A 17,100-nucleotide genomic window follows, 5' to 3' on the forward strand; every position below is an offset into this window, starting at 1 on the left:
AGAAGGTTTTGCATGGCCATCCCTCATCTCATTTCAGTTATTTGGTGCATCTTCCCTGAGTCCCTAAGTCAGCCCTTCGGGGATGCGTCTGGGACACTGGGCTTCTCGCTCTGGCGGGGCCTGCAGTACTGATACCCGGGTCCAGCCGCCGGGCTCTGACTCAGGTAGTTTGCGGCGGGGCCAGGCACTGTGGGTTTTGAGCTTCCCAGGTGACTCTCAGCTGTTGTTAAAAGGCTGGGGCTTTGCTTTCTCTTCCCAAGCTTTCTCTTACCCTTTGTATTCTTCCTGCTCATCATTATAAAGAGAGAGTGGAAGCCAGGGCAATAGCTTAGATCTGGAAGTTCAACATGACACCACTGAAAGAATTTATCTCCCTTGTCTTTGGCCCGGGTTAAGAGACCTCTGGTTCTGGGCCCAAATTCTATCCTCAATGTCACCAGGTCCCAGGAGAAGTACTGACAATATTTCTGCTTATATTTGTGAAACCCTAATCACACCTTTTGCCTCCCAGGATAATCAGTAGTAAAAAAATCTGCCTGCCAACCAGAAGCTGTGGGTTCAGTCCCTGGGTGGGGAAGATCCCCTGGAGAAGGGCATGGCAAGCCACTCCAGTATTCTTGCCTGGGAAATTCCGTGGACAGAGGAGCCTGGTGGGCTACAGTCCATGGGGTCGCAGAGTTTGAGCATGACTAAAGGACTTAATGACAAATCACATCTCTACATCCTTAAAAGCCACACAATGGAGCTGTGATTTCACGTAAATCATGGCCATGCATGGCAAGCTGGGTGTGTGTCTTCTTATTTCTTTGTGTCTCTACTTTCCTCTGCCCCCTCAGTTTTCTTACATTTTAAAAATATCTTTGAATTATTATAAAATATAACCAAAATACCTCTTCATGTTGATTTAGATGAATTTTTTGATCTTTATTGTTATTTTTTTTAAAGATACATTTCTCTCTGAAAGAAAAATAAATGGATTGCTACTTAGGTGGCCTCCCTCCAGTTTGTAAAGGCAGGATGGGGTGACAGAACACTGCCCAGGAGTGACCAGAAGGTCCAGGCTTGCCTCCATCATTCACTAGCCACATGCACTGAGATGCAAGGTCACATGGGCGTCTCTATGCCCAACAAGAAAATGCGGAAGAACGTTTTCATAGCCTGTATCCACAGCCCACAACCTCGGGTCATTATGAAAATCACATGAGCCAGTATTGGTGAACATTGTTTGCGGGGAGGGGGAATGATTCCTTTTCATTAGGTAACCAGGTATACCAGGAGCTCGAATCTTTCTGTAAGAGAAATTTTCCATGCTGATTTCAGTTTCTTTGGAAACGTAGCATTCATTCGTGTGATCAGAGGCCTGGCTGGTCTATGGGCGGCTTTTCTTTTTCTGGGATTGCTGATCAGCAGTCTGTCTGCTGTTTCTGGAAGTTCCATTTCAGAAGGCGGTCCTGGTGGGACTTCATTCTGACATCTGCAAATCACATTCACAGGGAAAATGTGACTCACTCGAGTAACTGTGGTAAGTTTTCATGGATATTGTTCAGGGAGTAGGTGTTGTCTTTGGGCCAAATCACTTGAAATCATCATGACATCAGCCCCTTCACTGAAAGACCAACTGTGCCCCTCAGGAAGCAGGGGAAAGGTGGGGGCTGGGACGCAAGGTTTACTCTAAGAAAAATCGCTTTCCTAGCCCTCCCGAAGTATTAGCTCTAAGGCAGTCAACAAACACAACGGAGCACCCCGAGTCCAGGAGGAGAGCAGTGGAGGGGGACCAACCAGGTCTGGGACCCCCATAAACATCCCAATACAAACTGAAAGAGCTAAGGTGACTCAGCTGCCATGAATGGGGAGAGACAGACAAAGCCTGGTTGAAACCCCATGGATGAGGAGCATAGGAAATTCTCCTCCTCACGCCCTTTTGTGGCTACACCTGACATCACTAACTGGTCATCCCATTGTCTGCAAGTGACCCTGGACACAACTCCAGAATCCTTCGCCACTCAGTTTAAACAGCTGCTACCAATCAATCCAGGATGTTAATTGCATGTTCCCAGTGAAATGGTTTCAGTTACCAAATCAGTGCATGGTGTTACTTGGTCAGACACTCAGATCACATCTTCCTCCTTCTCGTCTTCATCATTATTGTCACTTCTGTACCTGTCATCATAAAGCAGATGAGAACAGGCTCCTGAGGGGCCTGCAGGCAAACGGGGTACCAGCCTCCACCTCCTCTAGTGCAGGCTTTCTTAAGGCAGCTCAGTGGGCTGTGATAAGTGAGAGGGAAAGTTGCTCAGTCGTGTCTGACTCTTTGTGACCCCATGGACTATACAATCCATGGAATTCTCCAGGCCAGAATACTGCAGTGGGTAGCTGTTCCCTTCTCCAAGGGGTCCTCCCAACCCAGGGATCAAACCCAGGTCTCCCACATTGCAGGCGGATTCTTTACCATCTGAGCCACAAGGGAAGTGATAATGCAGCTGTCAAAGCTGGTGGGCCAGAGACAAGGCCACCTGCCCTCCTGAAGTAGATTCATGAGCATCTCTTTCCACTGCAGCCAGATGAAGACTTCTACCCTAGGCTCATGCCAAGGCATCTCTAGTATACGAGCTGGAAAAGAATATGTTGTTAAGGTGTGAGTGGAGGGCAGACGTAGGACAAGATGAAACTTTTTAAAAACATGCATGGCGAAAACCACCACAATATTGTAAAGTAATTAGCTTCCAATTAAAATAAATAAATTAATTAAAAAAATAAATCCATTTAAATAAATAAAAACATTACTTTTAAAGGAATAGAATAAAAACCCTAACTTGCAAGTCATCAGTTTCAATTACCCTCTAATTCAGTGCTGGAGAGAAATAATGTACCCAATCAAATTAGAGAAACCCAAGTGCCCTGGGCTTCCTAGATGGCACTAGTGGTAAAGAACATGCCTGCCAACGTAGAAGATGTAAGAGATACAAGTTTGATCCCTGGGTCGGGAAAATCCCCTGGAGGAGGGTATGACAACCCACTCTGGTATTCTTGCCAGGAGAATCCCAGGAACAGAGGAGCCTGGACAGACTGTAGCCTCACAGGCTACAGTCCATGGGGTTGCACAGAGTCAGACAACAACTGAAGCGACTTAGCATGCATGCATGCAAGTGGCCTGGATTCATCAGGAAACAGACTGATGTACGGAAACGAATGGACTCACCACTGAGCCCTCCAGCACTCCCCGCTGGACGGCCAGGCTAACAAGGAGCTGAGGCATCAGGAGAGCCAACTACATGTGCAGTGGGTGTGTGTTCACACAGCCTGGTCCAACGTGAATCTGAGGGGACAGGGGACAGGCTCCGATTCATTCACACTTGTCATCACCCTTGGTCTCAGCAACCTCTGTGAGAAACAAAGATTCCCAGGGCAGTGAGTCAGTCACTAAGACCAGAAAAATCAGAGAGAACAGAAGTTACCCCATTTCAAAACTGACCAAGAAGCAGGCTGTGAGTACATCCCCACTAAATATCCAAGGTCCTTCCCCTAGAATCTGAACAGTGGATGTGAAGAGGGGTTGGGAGACCTGAGCTTGTTCAAGAGCTGCCCAGTGGGGTAAATACGGACCTCAAACTTTGGAATCCTAGGCCAAAAGGCACTAGACCCCCAACTCTAGCTTCATTTGGGCTCTATATCACAGATGTGATAGAAATCAAGACTGGGGGTGTGATAAGAAAGGAAGTGAAATGTTTTAGACGTAGAGAAGAGGAATACAGGATACAGATGGGAGGAAGAGGCTGATGAGAAGGTAGTAGAAATGTCATTAATGTCTCCTCATTCCAGAGCAAAGGGGGTGCGGCTCTGTAATTAGCTCTTTTACCCCGCCAAACCAGTCAACACATCGCAACTCAGCCTGGGCCTGTGCTTTCCCAGAATCAGTCCATTACATGCTTCTGGAAGGGAAAGGGAGGGTCAAATGACCAACCTGCCCAGGTTTGCTGGGACTTTTCTGATTTTAGCATAGTAAGTCCTGTGTCCTGGGAAATACTTCAGACTTGTGCAAACAAAACAGTTGGTCACTCTGCCAGAAGGGAAAGAGGGAGGGAGGGAGGAAGCCAAGGAGGAGGGAGGAAGGAGTGAATTGAAGGAGGTCCAGTGGACCCGGCATGGGAGCAGCCCACCTTCTCAGCGAGGTGGTGTTAGCTGAGTAACCGTGTTGTAGCCACGCATGCCAGGAAACAAACTCACTCAGAAGGACATTGCAGATAGTGGCGGGCCCAAGGCAGAGTCTCCTCTTAGCCAAGGACCCCGACCAGTTTTTGTGAAAACCTTATATACCCTAAGTGTACTTGCTCAAACCCACCTCCCCAAATTCCTTGAAACTAGTCTGGACAAGGTAAAAGAGAGATACGATCAAAGTCAACCCATGATTCATGTGTCATAAGACTAGATAAACAGTGGACATTTATCAATAGGCCTGTGGTCATAACCCGATAAACATATAGGAATTTACAGAGATAATTAGCATATTCTTTTAGGCAACGGAGAGCCCAAGTACAAGTCCTGAGGGTCTGGTTTCCCATTGGTATGCCACTTCTATAGACACCGGGTGCAAAGCTCAGAGTCCATTGGGAGGGTGAACATGCGTGTAGCCTAATGCTCACAGCCTGGCCTAAGACGGAGTCCAGCTCTGTTTCCTCCTTCAGCCGGTGAGCTGCTGGGGACTGGGGAACATTCCATGAGCTCATCCCTGTAAAGGAGAAAAGAGACAATGGGCCAGCCATGATCCAGTCATAATGGAATTCTGAAAATAGACTTATTATATTCCTTCAGGGAGCATCTGTTGAGCACCTGCCCTTTGGCAGATTCTGTGCTGGATGTTGAGAACAGGGAAGTAAGGACAGGCCCTGCCTTCCGGGAGCCAGAGGAGGCAGGACACGCCGAGGGAACCCGCCGTGCGTGTCCTGCTTCATCCCCTGGGTGGAACTCTGCGCACACTCACAGTGGGCAGCTTGTCTGCTGGGGTGGCAGACACCCCATCCACTTTGGGGATCTGAGCGCACAGCGTCACTACCTCTGAGATGGAACTTCACTGTGCATTCCCTCGTCTGTAAAACCCACAGTGTAAGAGGGCTGTGGGCTGGTTGGTTTCAAGCAACATGTAGGCCTTCTTAAAGTGCTTCTCTGGTGGGTCAGCTAGTAAAGAATCCACCTGGAATGCAGGAGACCTGGGTTCAATCCCTGGGTTGGGAAGATCTCCAGTATTCTTGCCTGGGAAAGCCCATGGACAGAGGAGCCTTGCAGGCTACAGTCCATGGGGTCACAAAAAGTTGGATTCGACTGAGCAACTAAGCAAAGCATAGCAGACTTTCTCAGAGGGCGGTTAAGAGGATCGCCAGGCCCCTCATGTAAATTAGACTTGATATCATGGCCAGATGGACATGAGGCTGCCAGGACCTGCGGGGGGCCAGCACCAGGAGGAGAAGGATGCGGGGTTTCCATTGAGCTCAGGGCAGATGGAGCTAATCCCCAACAGCACTGCCTGCCCCATCCCCAGCCCTCTGGGGCCCGTGGCCAGGCAACTGTCTCCTTGCCCAGGGACGTGGCACAGCCGGGCCCGGGTCACCACACAGCATCCTGCCTTTCTGCTTTGCTCCTGATCTTCTGTTCTCAGACCCACGTCGCGGCCCAACAGGGCTGCAGTGCTGACTCTCTATCAAGGCCCACAGAACAGAGACTTGGAAAATGGTGAGTGCAGCTGACCGTCTACCTCTCGGGTGGTCTCCAACCTGTCCTGAGAGTCAACCTCCACAGATCTCGTACTGTATCTATTTGGATCTTAGTAACAGACGACTGATCTCCTCCCTAAACTCATGCCCCACCCAATCCCCTACAGGGCATTCAGAGAGTGGATTGGTTTATAGAAAGAGAAATATCATCTCTTTGAGTTGTTTCAGATCTCAGAAACACTGTAGGAGGCACTCTGTTTTTACAGATCAGAGGGAAACAGACATGGAATAAGTCTCAGAATTAAGATAAAAATCACCAAGCTTATAAATGATTTCTTTCCCTCTCCTTTTATCTGTTTATAGAATTTCTCCTTCCTTCGCTCCCTTGTTTCTGGCCAGGAGCTGGGATTTTCTGCCTTCTGGGAATTCACATGTAATTAGTTTATTACTATTCTAAAATCAAAGCAAAGACTTGGAGTTCAGCTCCTTAACAAGCAGGGTCATACATAGATAAAACTCTTCCTCAATTTCCTGCCCATTGTATCTCTTATTAACAAAGTATTTAAACACAGTATGCTCAGCAAAGAGGGAGTAATGGGGAGGGCCCAGGGAAAGAGGAAGGAGTAATTAGAAAGCCTTTACAGAGGAAGTGACCTTCAAGTTGAGATTCGAAGGATGAATAGGAGTGTTGTTGTTCAATTGCTAAGTCGTGTCCAACTCTGCAACACCTCGGACTGCAGCCCGCCAGGCTCCTTTGTCCTCCACGATCTCCTGGAGTCTGTGCAAATTCATGTCCTTTGAGTTGGTGATGCTATCTGACCATCTCATCCTCCGCCACCCCCTTCTCCTTGAGTGTACTAGTAGTTAAACTTGAACACAAAAATTCCCAGCAATCCATGAGCAAGAGAGTCAAAAGCATGAAAAAGCAAGTTTACAGCAGAGCTCCCACTTTCAGGGTAAACACAGGGTTCTATGTGTAGTTCACCACCCAGGCTGGGGTGCTTCCTTCCACAGACTCTCCGGCCTGCAGTCAGAGTTCACGTCCAGACTGCTGCCCCTTCAGATGCCGTCCGATCCCATATTCCCTGTCTGCAATGGGGATAAGAAAGTGAACTAACATTAAGTAAAAAGCTTTTCTAAATTAAGGGTTAAGACAGAAAGACTGTGTTCACACATAACTAGAAACTTCCACTAACCCAAAGGCCCCATTCCCCAAGCCGGCGAGCTAAGGGAGCTTTGGCCTCTCTCTGTTTTGTGTTCTTCCTCCTGTTGGCTCCAAGGCCCTTCCTCGGGGTGCCCGTGCTCCCATCTCTGCAGCAGCGCCTTCTTCCCTTCCTCGCTCCGCTCCGCCCTCTCGCTTGCCAGTGCCTGACTCAGCGGAGATGTGTGGGATCAGGCAGGGAGTGAATCAGCGAGTGGAGACTCAGAAGGAGCTGCACCGTCCATGTACTCCTCACTCGCTAGGGTGCCCTGAGTGCCCCCCCAACTGACTGCTTTGGGTGAACCTATTTTTGTAGGTGTGGCCATAATCCCAGACTCCAGACTTGAGGATAAGAAGGCAAGGCTCATGGGATGGACAGTCAGAGAGATTTATGGTTCTGAGGGAGGAGATTGGAATTTTGACAAGACACAGCTGGCTGAGGGAGTGAGCTGGAAGATTCCTCCCTGGGGTGAAGAAGAAAGGCTGGGGGGGGGGGGGGTGGTCTTTAAATAGCAGGTGGCTTCACTGTTTCTATAAATGAAAACAGTTTTCACTGAACACTGATTACGAAAATGGTCTTTTATTAGATAGCTGCCTCAACCCAAAGGACGGCCCTGGAGGCGCTGGCTGGGGAACGTTCCCTGCAGCTCATAAACATGGTTGACTGCACCTCACCTCCCGCCAGAAGCATTTATTTCTTTCTGCTCAAGGACTCTGCATGGGCCAGGAAGCAGAGACCCGTGGGGGTAGAAGGACAATATTAGGCCAGGGCTCGGCTTCAAACACTGCCGGATTTAATTATTCTTGCCATTTATGTACTTATCTGAGAGTCATTCATCCTTCTTTTGAGGAGATTGAAAAAGAGATCCATGTGTTCTGCCTTGGGGTCTGGGGGAGGGCTGGGAGGAAGGCTCTGGGAAGGGCAGAGCTTGTGAAGATACCAGCAAGTCTTCTCTCCATAAGGCAGAGCTGAATGTAATTGGTCTCTCCTTTCTTTACTTAACTGAAAAAGCCCTTCTGAAATGACTGAGGTGGCAGGAGACGGAGGAAAGCCCTTCTGAAATGACCGAGCTGGCAGGAGACGGAGGAGCACGTCCGCTCTGAATAAACCACTTGCCCTCCAGCCTCCTTGCTTGGAGGAAGCTGACCCCAAGGTCTCGTGGCAGGCTGGAGGAACCCACTCTACTCACCAACTTCCCAGGGAAGCATGGCTGCCCAAGTGGTTGAGAAAGCAGACAGGCATGAATCCAAACCTTACCGCCAAATCCCCACGCTGAGCTGGGGGTCGCTGGTATTTCCCAAGAAGGAGTGAATAATAACAGCTGACATTTATTGAACACATACTATGCGCCAGGCACAGTGCGAGACATTTTATATCCATGAGCTCATTTCATTCCAACAACTCCATGAAGTAAGTTCTATGTTCAGAGGAAGCTGCCAAAAAGAGAGGAAAAGAACTTGCTCACAGAGACACAGCTGGTTAGTGACAGAGCCAGGATTCCAACCCAGGTTGGTCAGAAGTCTAACACTCTTAACCATCCCCTACACTGCCTCCCTTCACGCCAGATTGGAAAGGGGCTCAGAACATGCCCACCTCAAACAGGCCACTTTGGCAAATTAACTATTTCAAGGTAAAGGCACTTGAAAAACTACAAGAAGGACACTGCCTGTCCTTCTTTTTCTTAAAAGCAGGAGATGGAATTCCCACATGAAAGATGTCTTCCTCATAGAAAACAAACTTATGGTTACCAAAAGGGAAAAGGTGGGGAGGGATAAATTAGGAACTCGGGATCAACATATATATACACACTACTATTCACTGGAAGAACTGATGCTGAAGCTGAAGCTCCAATACTTCGGCCACATGATGCAAAGAGTCAACTGACTGGAAAAGACCCTGATGCTGGGAAAGATAGAAGGCAGGAGGAGAAGGGGACGACAGAGGAAGAGATGGTTGGATGGCCTCACGGACTCAATGGACATGGGTTTGAGCAAGCTCTGGGAGATGGTAAAGGACAGGAAAGCCTGGCCTGCTGCAGTCCATGGGGTCACAAAGAGTTGGACACAACTGAGCGACTGAACAACAACAATATATAAAGCAGATAACCCACAAGGGCCTACTGTACAGCACAGGAATTCTGCTCAACATTTTGTAATAAACTGTAAGGGAAAAGAACCTGAAACAAATATCTGAATCACTTGGCTCCATACCTGAGACTAACATTCTGTTGTAAATCAACTACATTTCAATAAAATTTTAAAAAAATTATAGAAAGATGTCTTCCCTACACCAGAAGGAAGTAACATTCGTGTCACCAAGGATAAGCTGAGATGGAGTGAATTCTACACAAAAAGATCTTGATAAAAAAAAAATTCTTATCTTCCATTCACCTCCCCACATAACTTATATAGTTTCACTTTATAACTGCCTCTCTTTGTTTAACCTAATGTAAAAGCAAGTAGGTTTCACCTTTTGGGGTCTTCATTTCTTTATGAGGGCTCCCAGGTCACATAAAATTCGTGTTAAATAAATGTGTATGTTGTTCTCCTGTTGATCTGCCTTATGTCCATTTAGTTCGTAGGCCCAGTCAAAAAGAACCCTAAGAGGGTAAAGGCCAAAGTTTGCCTCCCCTACAGCTGATGCCTTCAAAATTCACCCTGTTCTCCCGCCCTCATTTTATCTATGCATCTGCCTTCCCAGGCTTTCCTATGGACAGGTGGTACTGCAGTGGGGACTCCATGTAAATAGCAGATTTCCTTGGGCAGGTTTGCTTAGTATGGGACTTTCTGCTGAGACATATCAGGGATATTACCACTTTGAAAAATGCAAGCAGAAGGTGTGTGCAATCCATGTGCTAGGAGGCAAAAAGGGGTGTGAGAGGCTACCTAGTTGAAGCACCCTCTTTAGAAACCTGAGAGGACAAGGCAGCCATAAACGAGGTCATGACCCTATCTAACTTAAGTCTCTCCAAGAGAGAGCCTGTGTCTAGAGGCACATCATTCAAGAATATCTCACAGAATGAAGGCCTCTCAAATGTACATGTTGTAAAGCCATTTCAGCCAACTGAGGAAAATTGATTTCTCAGCATGGAAAGAGTTTTGACAGAAGCCCTGGAAAAAACACCAGGTCTTTCTTGGACACTTAGTCAAATAAATTAACTTGGAGGCTCAGCTGGACTCCCCAAGCAAAGAGTGTGCAGCTTTGAAAACCGTTCTTCTTCCCCCCAGAGGGATGGTAAGCAAACAGACACCCAAACATTCCAGAAGCAGGCCTCCTGCGCTGTGTCCACTCCCCAGGGAGAGCAGCAGGCAGCTCATTCACTTCCCAGATGGTGGGCTTTGGAAGACAGGGGCTGGCTACTTCCCAAGCCCTTTCCTGATTGCCTGACTTTGGCTTGGGGATCAGGGTGGAGGCTGCTGCTCTGAGAAATGCATTTGCTGTTCGCTTGCAAAACATCTCCAAGTGATTGATGAACCAGCCCCAGGGAAGAAGAAATAAGTCACCAGCATCTGAAATACAGCCACCTTGAGAAGAAAATATTTCACCCTTTCAGGAAGCCCCAAGACACATGGACATTAATCAGAAGAGAATGACAGAGGATCAGATTCCACTGCAATAGTAGGGACAGAGGGTGGGCAAACAAGAGCCATGGTCCTCGTAAGGAGATGAATAAACCGTGACCTTTGCTTTCCCCGGAGGCTAAATGTCCCTAGTACTTGATCCAGCCCCCCTCAGCAGCCACAGCTCTTTCTTGGCAGATGCTGTAGGCCAGCCTCGGGACGTCAGGTGGCAGCCCTCCAGTCCGCAGGTGGAAAGGTCACACACACTGCTGGCTCAGGGCACACTGCTGGGTGGGACAGAGCTGAGTCCAGAGCTGGCCCCTCAGGGAAGCCACCGGCCTTGTTCAGGCCAGATCACCAAACTCTGTGTCCCCATTTTGTGACCTTGTGATGACAAGGTCACCTCTCTGGGCCTTGGATTCTTTTTGTAGAGAAGGTAGGGATCAGGGCTTCCCTGGTGATTCAGTGGTTAAGAATCCACATGCCAACGCAGGGGACCAGGGTTTGCTCCCTGATTTAGGAAGACCCCACGTGCCCTGCCTGGAGCTACGAAGCCCGTGTGCCATCACTATGGAGCCTGTGCCCTAGAGCCTGGGAGCCGCAGCTCCTGAAGCCCGTGTTCCCTAGAGCCACCGCAGTGAGAAGCCCACCACAGCAACTGGAGTAGCCCCTGCTCACCGCAACTAGACAAAAGCCTGTGAAGCAGTGAAGACCCAGAACAACCAAAAGTAAATAAACAAATTTTTTTTTTTAAAAGACTAGACATGTGTTGCCACACCTTTATAGACTAAATATTACAAGACACTCAATAATACATAATTTCAAATAGACCTTCTTCAAGCTTGGGGTCCCAAGACGATGACGAGTTTCGTCATTCGCATTCCAGCTCTGTCATCTAAAAGTGCTGGGACCTTGAACAAGCTGCTAATCTGCCAAGCCTTGGTCTTCTCATCCCTACCTACTTCACAGAGTGATTATAAGGAGTGATGCACGAACAGCACTTCATACCGAAGAGTTGGATAAGCACTGTAGTAGGTGACGAGGGCTTGAGTTTCAGCCGTTCAGTCCTTCCCCCTCATTCGACTGCATCCTCTGTAGCTCCGGAGAAGCATGGAGAGACGTCAGGGGATCCGCCCGAAAACCACCGGATGGAGAGATGAGTGTTTCTCAGACTTTCTGAGATCAGATCCAGGGGACCAAACTTTAGGCGGTATGTGCAAGTCTCCGGGCTCCGTGCTTCAGCTGCACCCAGGGTGCTGCCCACCTTCAGGGTCTCTAGGGGCAGACTGGAGGAGGACCCCAAGAGGCCTCTCAGCTCTCCTAGGCCAGGATTCCACCTCTTTGTCAGCCTCGATCAGGGTCAGGAGCCCCGCTCAGATAACGCCTCGGGCTCAAGGCCACTCCTCCAGGCTGGTGCAGAATAGCCCGTGCCCAGGTCTGAGGTGCCAGCTGGAACAGCTGGGCTTGCCCTCTCGCTGACCTCCAGGACTCTGGCTCTCACTCGAAACCCATGGCCCTTGCCACTCAGCCTCAGCTGACTTTCCTGGCCCTCACATGTGCCTGCCCAGAACCAAGGTCTCCGCTTGACCTCCCCTTGGCTTGGCCTGCTCTGTTATTGCCAGCATCCTGGTGGGACAATTTCATGGGTGGAATCAGAAAGTGTTAGACTAAGAAATCTCAAGAGATGCTATTTTCTGCCTAGTCTGTTTTCTCCCCATGGGTCAATTTGGCTGCACTTTTATTTTGAAATAAAAGAACCTAGAAACAAATGAGCACACACCTTATTATTGAGAACCATCTGCAGAAAATCCCACGGAGCAGCTCCAAGGTCAAAGCTTATCTGTTCTGCTTCATACACAAAACAGCCAGCAAGCAGGCAAGATGGGAAACTATAAGAAATTTGGGTAAAAGCAAAAGCATCTTCTTTTCAACTGAATATAAGAGCCTGAGTTCTCTCTGCAACCCAAATCTTGAAACTAAGAACATTTATGTTTCTCACAGAAATAACAATGATCCTATTGAGTTGGCCGGGATGGTCAGGGAAAAGCCACAGCAGCCCTGCAGCTCATGCCTGGCTCTTTCCTTCTCTTTGATCCCAGATTCTTATTTTTTCACAAAGTGCCATCTGTTCTTTCTGAAACTTTCACGTAAGAAAAACAATTTCATTTCTTGAAATTGTATATCTTCTGTCTTTGCTCCAGCCTGGTTCCCTCTTTCAGCATAGGTGAAGGTAAGGGAGGGCATCAAAGCTGAGTTTCTATTAGTACTGTGTATGACTAACTCCCACCAGAAAGCCCTGTGATGCCAGGCTACTGAGTAGTGTTCTATGTAGACCCACAGTATCGTTGCCTTTGCTCTGTGTGATGATGGAAACGTTCTGTATCTGCATTGTTCTCTAGAGTGGCCACCAGTCACATCTGGCTTAGGAGGTCTTGAAATGTGGCTAGTGCAACTGAGGAACTGAATTTTTTAACTTATTTCACTTACAAGTGAATTTAAATGTAAAGTTAAATATTTAGACATGTGACACAGTTTAGGGGATTCAGTGTGTGTGTGTGTGTGTGTGTGTGTGTGTGTGTGTGTGTGTGTGTGTGTGTGTGTGTGTGTGTGTGTGTGTGTGTGTGTGTGTGTGTGTGTGTGTGTGTGTGTGTGTAGGGAGTCTTTAGACGAGGTCAGTGGTGCTAGGCGGCCTTTCACCCTGTCCTCCTCTCTTGATCTTCTCTTGCTCCCTGGTCCCCCCAGGCACCACCACCAACTGCCCCCTGAAATACAGATGACTTGCATTTATCAGGTTGTTACTGAGTGATAATGGTTCATAGGACTCCTCTGTTATCAGCAGGCTGGGAGAAAGCAGGTTATATAGTCATAAACAGAAACACGGAAGTCTAAAATTAATCGTAAACTGTGATCCCAGCTCTCACAGAGGGTGTTTCGTGGCTCGGGCAGTGTGCTCAGACCAGCAGCGGGCTCTGAGGCAGGAGGAAGTCAGTGGAGGCAGGAAAGCAGAGCGCAGCACTTTTACTAAATGCTCACTTATTTGCAGAAATGATATCTTTCCAAAGAGAGGAGGCAAAAAGAAAGAAAACACCTGGGTGTCTTGGTAGTGGGCCAAGAAGAGACCCAGGAGGAACAGGCAGGACGACCAGCCCAGGTCAGGCCTTGCGCTCTTCCGAGGCACAGCAAAGCCAGGAGGTCGGGCCTCACGGCCTCCAAACACAGGATCCTCAACAAATACTCGTCAGCTGCTTACCTAATTTTAAACTCTCACGCATTTACATTTTTCAAGGAAATCTGGCAAAGGAAACCAAGTGCCTATTTTTGGTTTTGCTTTAGGTTACACTTTATTCTACGCAATTTCGAGCCAATACAGTAAGAATATATAATTACATATGGGGTGGTTTTAGCAACTTTACAGAAGATGAACTTCCTGCCACTGGTATTTATGTTCTGAGGCAGAGGACATCAAAAGGAGGTGTTAGTAACAGTTCACAGTTCTAGACACTGTACCCTCAATTGATGCTTTCTCTTCACCCATTTCTGTGTCCTTTTCCTAAGAGTGGGGCTGACGGTGGGGGGCCCAGGAAGACGGAGGGCTGTTAACCCTAACGGATGCCATGGGTCTGGAGCGTGACTTTCCTTCAGGGCCTCTTGTACAGAGAGGGTGAGGTGACTAAGGAGTGGGGTCAGACAAACCAGGACTGCGGGGCAGCGTCAGAACAAGGAGGAAAGGAGTTTTGACTACCTGCCCCCTGGCTCTTCACCCCCCAAAATAAATGGTGCTTTTTGAAGCGGAAGCCATTTACAGGGAGGAGCTGTGTCCACAGGAAGCTGCCTGACCTATGTTCTCCTCACCCCCTTCTGTCTCTCGCCCAACTCTAAATTTTAAAACTCTATTTTCACTCTATCCTACATACGTATAGTTTTATTTTACATGTTGTTTATAAATCCCATGTTATCATTAACTTCACTTACTAACATATTTTAACTTCTCACCTCATGGCTTTTGGGTTTTATTTTAATCATGTATCACTTCATTTTTTATGTTTTTAATCCCCTGTTGGAGTTCAGCCATTTGTCTTATTTTAAATCTCATCTAGTTGGAGTGTCTCTTTTGGATTAAAAAAATCCTTAATATTCTTTTGTTGGAATTGTGACTTTTCTTCCAATTTCCTAGACACAAACTTTCTTAAATCTTATTTTTTGAACTTGGAGACTTTTATTTCTTTCACTTTTAAGCCTAATTTATTGGGTTGGCCAAAAAGTTCACCCAGGTTTTTCTGTATGATCTTATGAACTTTTTAGACAACCCAATAAATTTTATTTACTTTGAAATTTCAAAGTGCTTGTTTTTAAACCTATTTTGACATAACTTTATGCTTATTATGTTTGATTTTTAAGCCCAACTTAATATTTTAGTCTTCCTTGTTTTTGAATTAAATCTTGAGAAGGATCAAAGCCTTTCTATTCTTATATACGTGTATATTTATGTATGTACGTATCTTGCATGATTTGTTTTTCAAAAGGTCAGAAGAAAGTGTAGTCCCAGGAGTATTAATAGTGGGGAGACCACACACACACAGACAGTTTAGAGATCACCTTCCCTCCTGCTGGCCGTACAGGCTCCACCACGTTCTCTTGACAGGAAAACCACCCCAGATCGGGGCTGTTTGACAAAGACCCTCTCCTCAACCAGCTGTAGAGCTCTAAGACTTAAAGTCCATCCTGTCCCAGGCGGTAAATTTCACCGTACAGATGGAAACTGGCTCCTATGGCCTCCATTTCTGCCTCTCCTATGCTTTGGGGATTTGGGGGGCCTGGCTACGATCTGTGTGTCTGACTCAACACTTCCCCACTCCTGCACTGTCCTGGGGAACAGCCTGCCATTCTGAGGAGACTAGCAGAGATTAGGGTGCCCGGGATGCCTGGCTCAACTCTGAGAGCCCTACGGATCGATGAGATACCAACACTATGTGATGTGACTCCAAATCTCCTTTGAATCCCCTTGGAAGAGCCCCCCAGGGGCACTGCTTTCCCGAGACAGGGTCTGCCCCAGTCCTACATACTCTGTAATCTCTGCACCCACCTGTTTGGTGACTCCCACTTTCCCTGACAGAGACTGGCCGTCCCAACTGCCCTTCTCGCCTGTCCACACCCACCATCACGGTGGTGCCCCTTGAGAAGGCTCCACAGTCTCTGTTACTGGTGAGCTACCCCAAAGCAGACCACATGGTTCAGGGAGCCTATGAGCCCCTCAATTCTACAAAGTGTCTAAGCATAAACTGTCACAGTTTGGAGGAATTCAGCCTGCCAGATCTGATGAGCCATCCTACCAGGAAAGCCCAACCAAATTCCATTCTAAAAAGCTTGACCTACAGCCTAGTCATGAAATTAAAAGACACTTACTCCTTGGATGAAAAGTTATGACCAACCTAGACAGCATATTAAAAAGCAGAGACATTACTTTGCCAACAAACGTCCATCTAGTCAAGGCTATGGTTTTTCCAGGAGCCATGTATAGATATGAGAGTTGGACTATAAAGAAAGCTGAGTGCCGAAGAATTGATGCTTTTGAACTGTGGTGTTGGAGAAGACTCTTGAGAGTCCCTTGGACTGCAAGGAGATCCAACCAGTCCATCCTAAAGGAAATCAGTCCTGATATTCATTGGAAGGACTGATGATGAAGCTGAAACTCCAATACTTTGGCCACTTGATATGAAGAGCTGACTCATTGGAAAAGACCCCGATGCTGGGAAAGATTGAAGGCGGGAGGAGAAGGGGACAACAGTGGATGAGATGGTTGGATGGCATCACCGATTCAATGGACGTGAGTTTGAGTAAACTCTGGGAGTTGGTGATGGACAGGGATGCACCTGTCCTGGCATTCTGCAGTCCATGGGGTCGCAGAGTTGGACACGACTGAGCAACTGAACTGAACTGAACAGCCCAGAGTTATCTTTGAGTATCAAATGAGAGAATCTGTACCTCAGTGAGGAAGCAGATAAAGAATACAGTGTGACTTGGACATGTGCTGTGTGCTATATGTTTAGTCGGTCACTCGTGTCCAACTCTTTATGACTCCATGGACTATAGCCTGCCGGGTTCCATTGTCCATGGGGATTCTCCAGACAAGAACACTGGAATGGGTTGCCATATCGTCCTCCAAGGGATCTTCCCAACCCAGGGATTGAACCCAGGTCTCCTGCATTGCAGGCAATTCTTTACCATCTAAGCCACCAAGGGAAACCCAAGAATACTACAGTGGGTAGCCTATCCCTTCTCCAGGGGATCTTCCCAACCTAGGAATTGAACTGGGGTCTCCTGCATTGCAGGCGGATTCTTACCAGCTGAGCTACCAGATAAGCCCCAACTTGGTATATTTAGGCCCAAATTAAGGCTGAGAAATTCTCTACTTAACCTGTATAAAAATCATCCCACTGAGGGATGTTCATAGGATATCACTTTGTTGGGTACATTATTCTCTGGGGAACCAAGAGCTGAGAAAGGTCCCCCTTGCAGGAAACATGCTAGGTTTGCATTTGCCACAGTCCAATCTGCTTCTTTCTGTAGTTCTGTACCCAGAAAAGTCTCCTGCCGGTACCCAAGAAGTGAGCAGATGGGTTGGAAGGGTGCGGG

At 47.6% G+C, this 17,100-nt stretch overlaps 1 long non-coding RNA gene across 6 annotated transcripts; it reads right to left on the minus strand.

The window, feature by feature from the left end:
* Nucleotides 1–810: 810 nt before the first annotated feature.
* LOC122704871 lies at nt 811–11,900 on the minus strand. Of its 6 annotated transcripts, none has more exons than XR_006343966.1 (7): nt 11,476–11,900; nt 8,165–8,340; nt 4,641–4,726; nt 3,200–3,381; nt 2,450–2,610; nt 2,076–2,160; nt 811–1,474 (listed from the first exon to the last, which is right to left on the minus strand). It is a non-coding gene; the product is annotated as an uncharacterized LOC122704871 (long non-coding RNA). The 6 variants fall into 6 exon arrangements; XR_006343965.1 differs by having other exon boundaries at nt 11,426–11,900; XR_006343968.1 differs by lacking the exon at nt 8,165–8,340 and having other exon boundaries at nt 11,476–11,898.
* Nucleotides 11,901–17,100: the final 5,200 nt, after the last annotated feature.

This window comes from Cervus elaphus, chromosome 12, assembly GCF_910594005.1.
Source record: "Cervus elaphus chromosome 12, mCerEla1.1, whole genome shotgun sequence".
Lineage (NCBI taxonomy): Eukaryota > Metazoa > Chordata > Mammalia > Artiodactyla > Cervidae > Cervus > Cervus elaphus.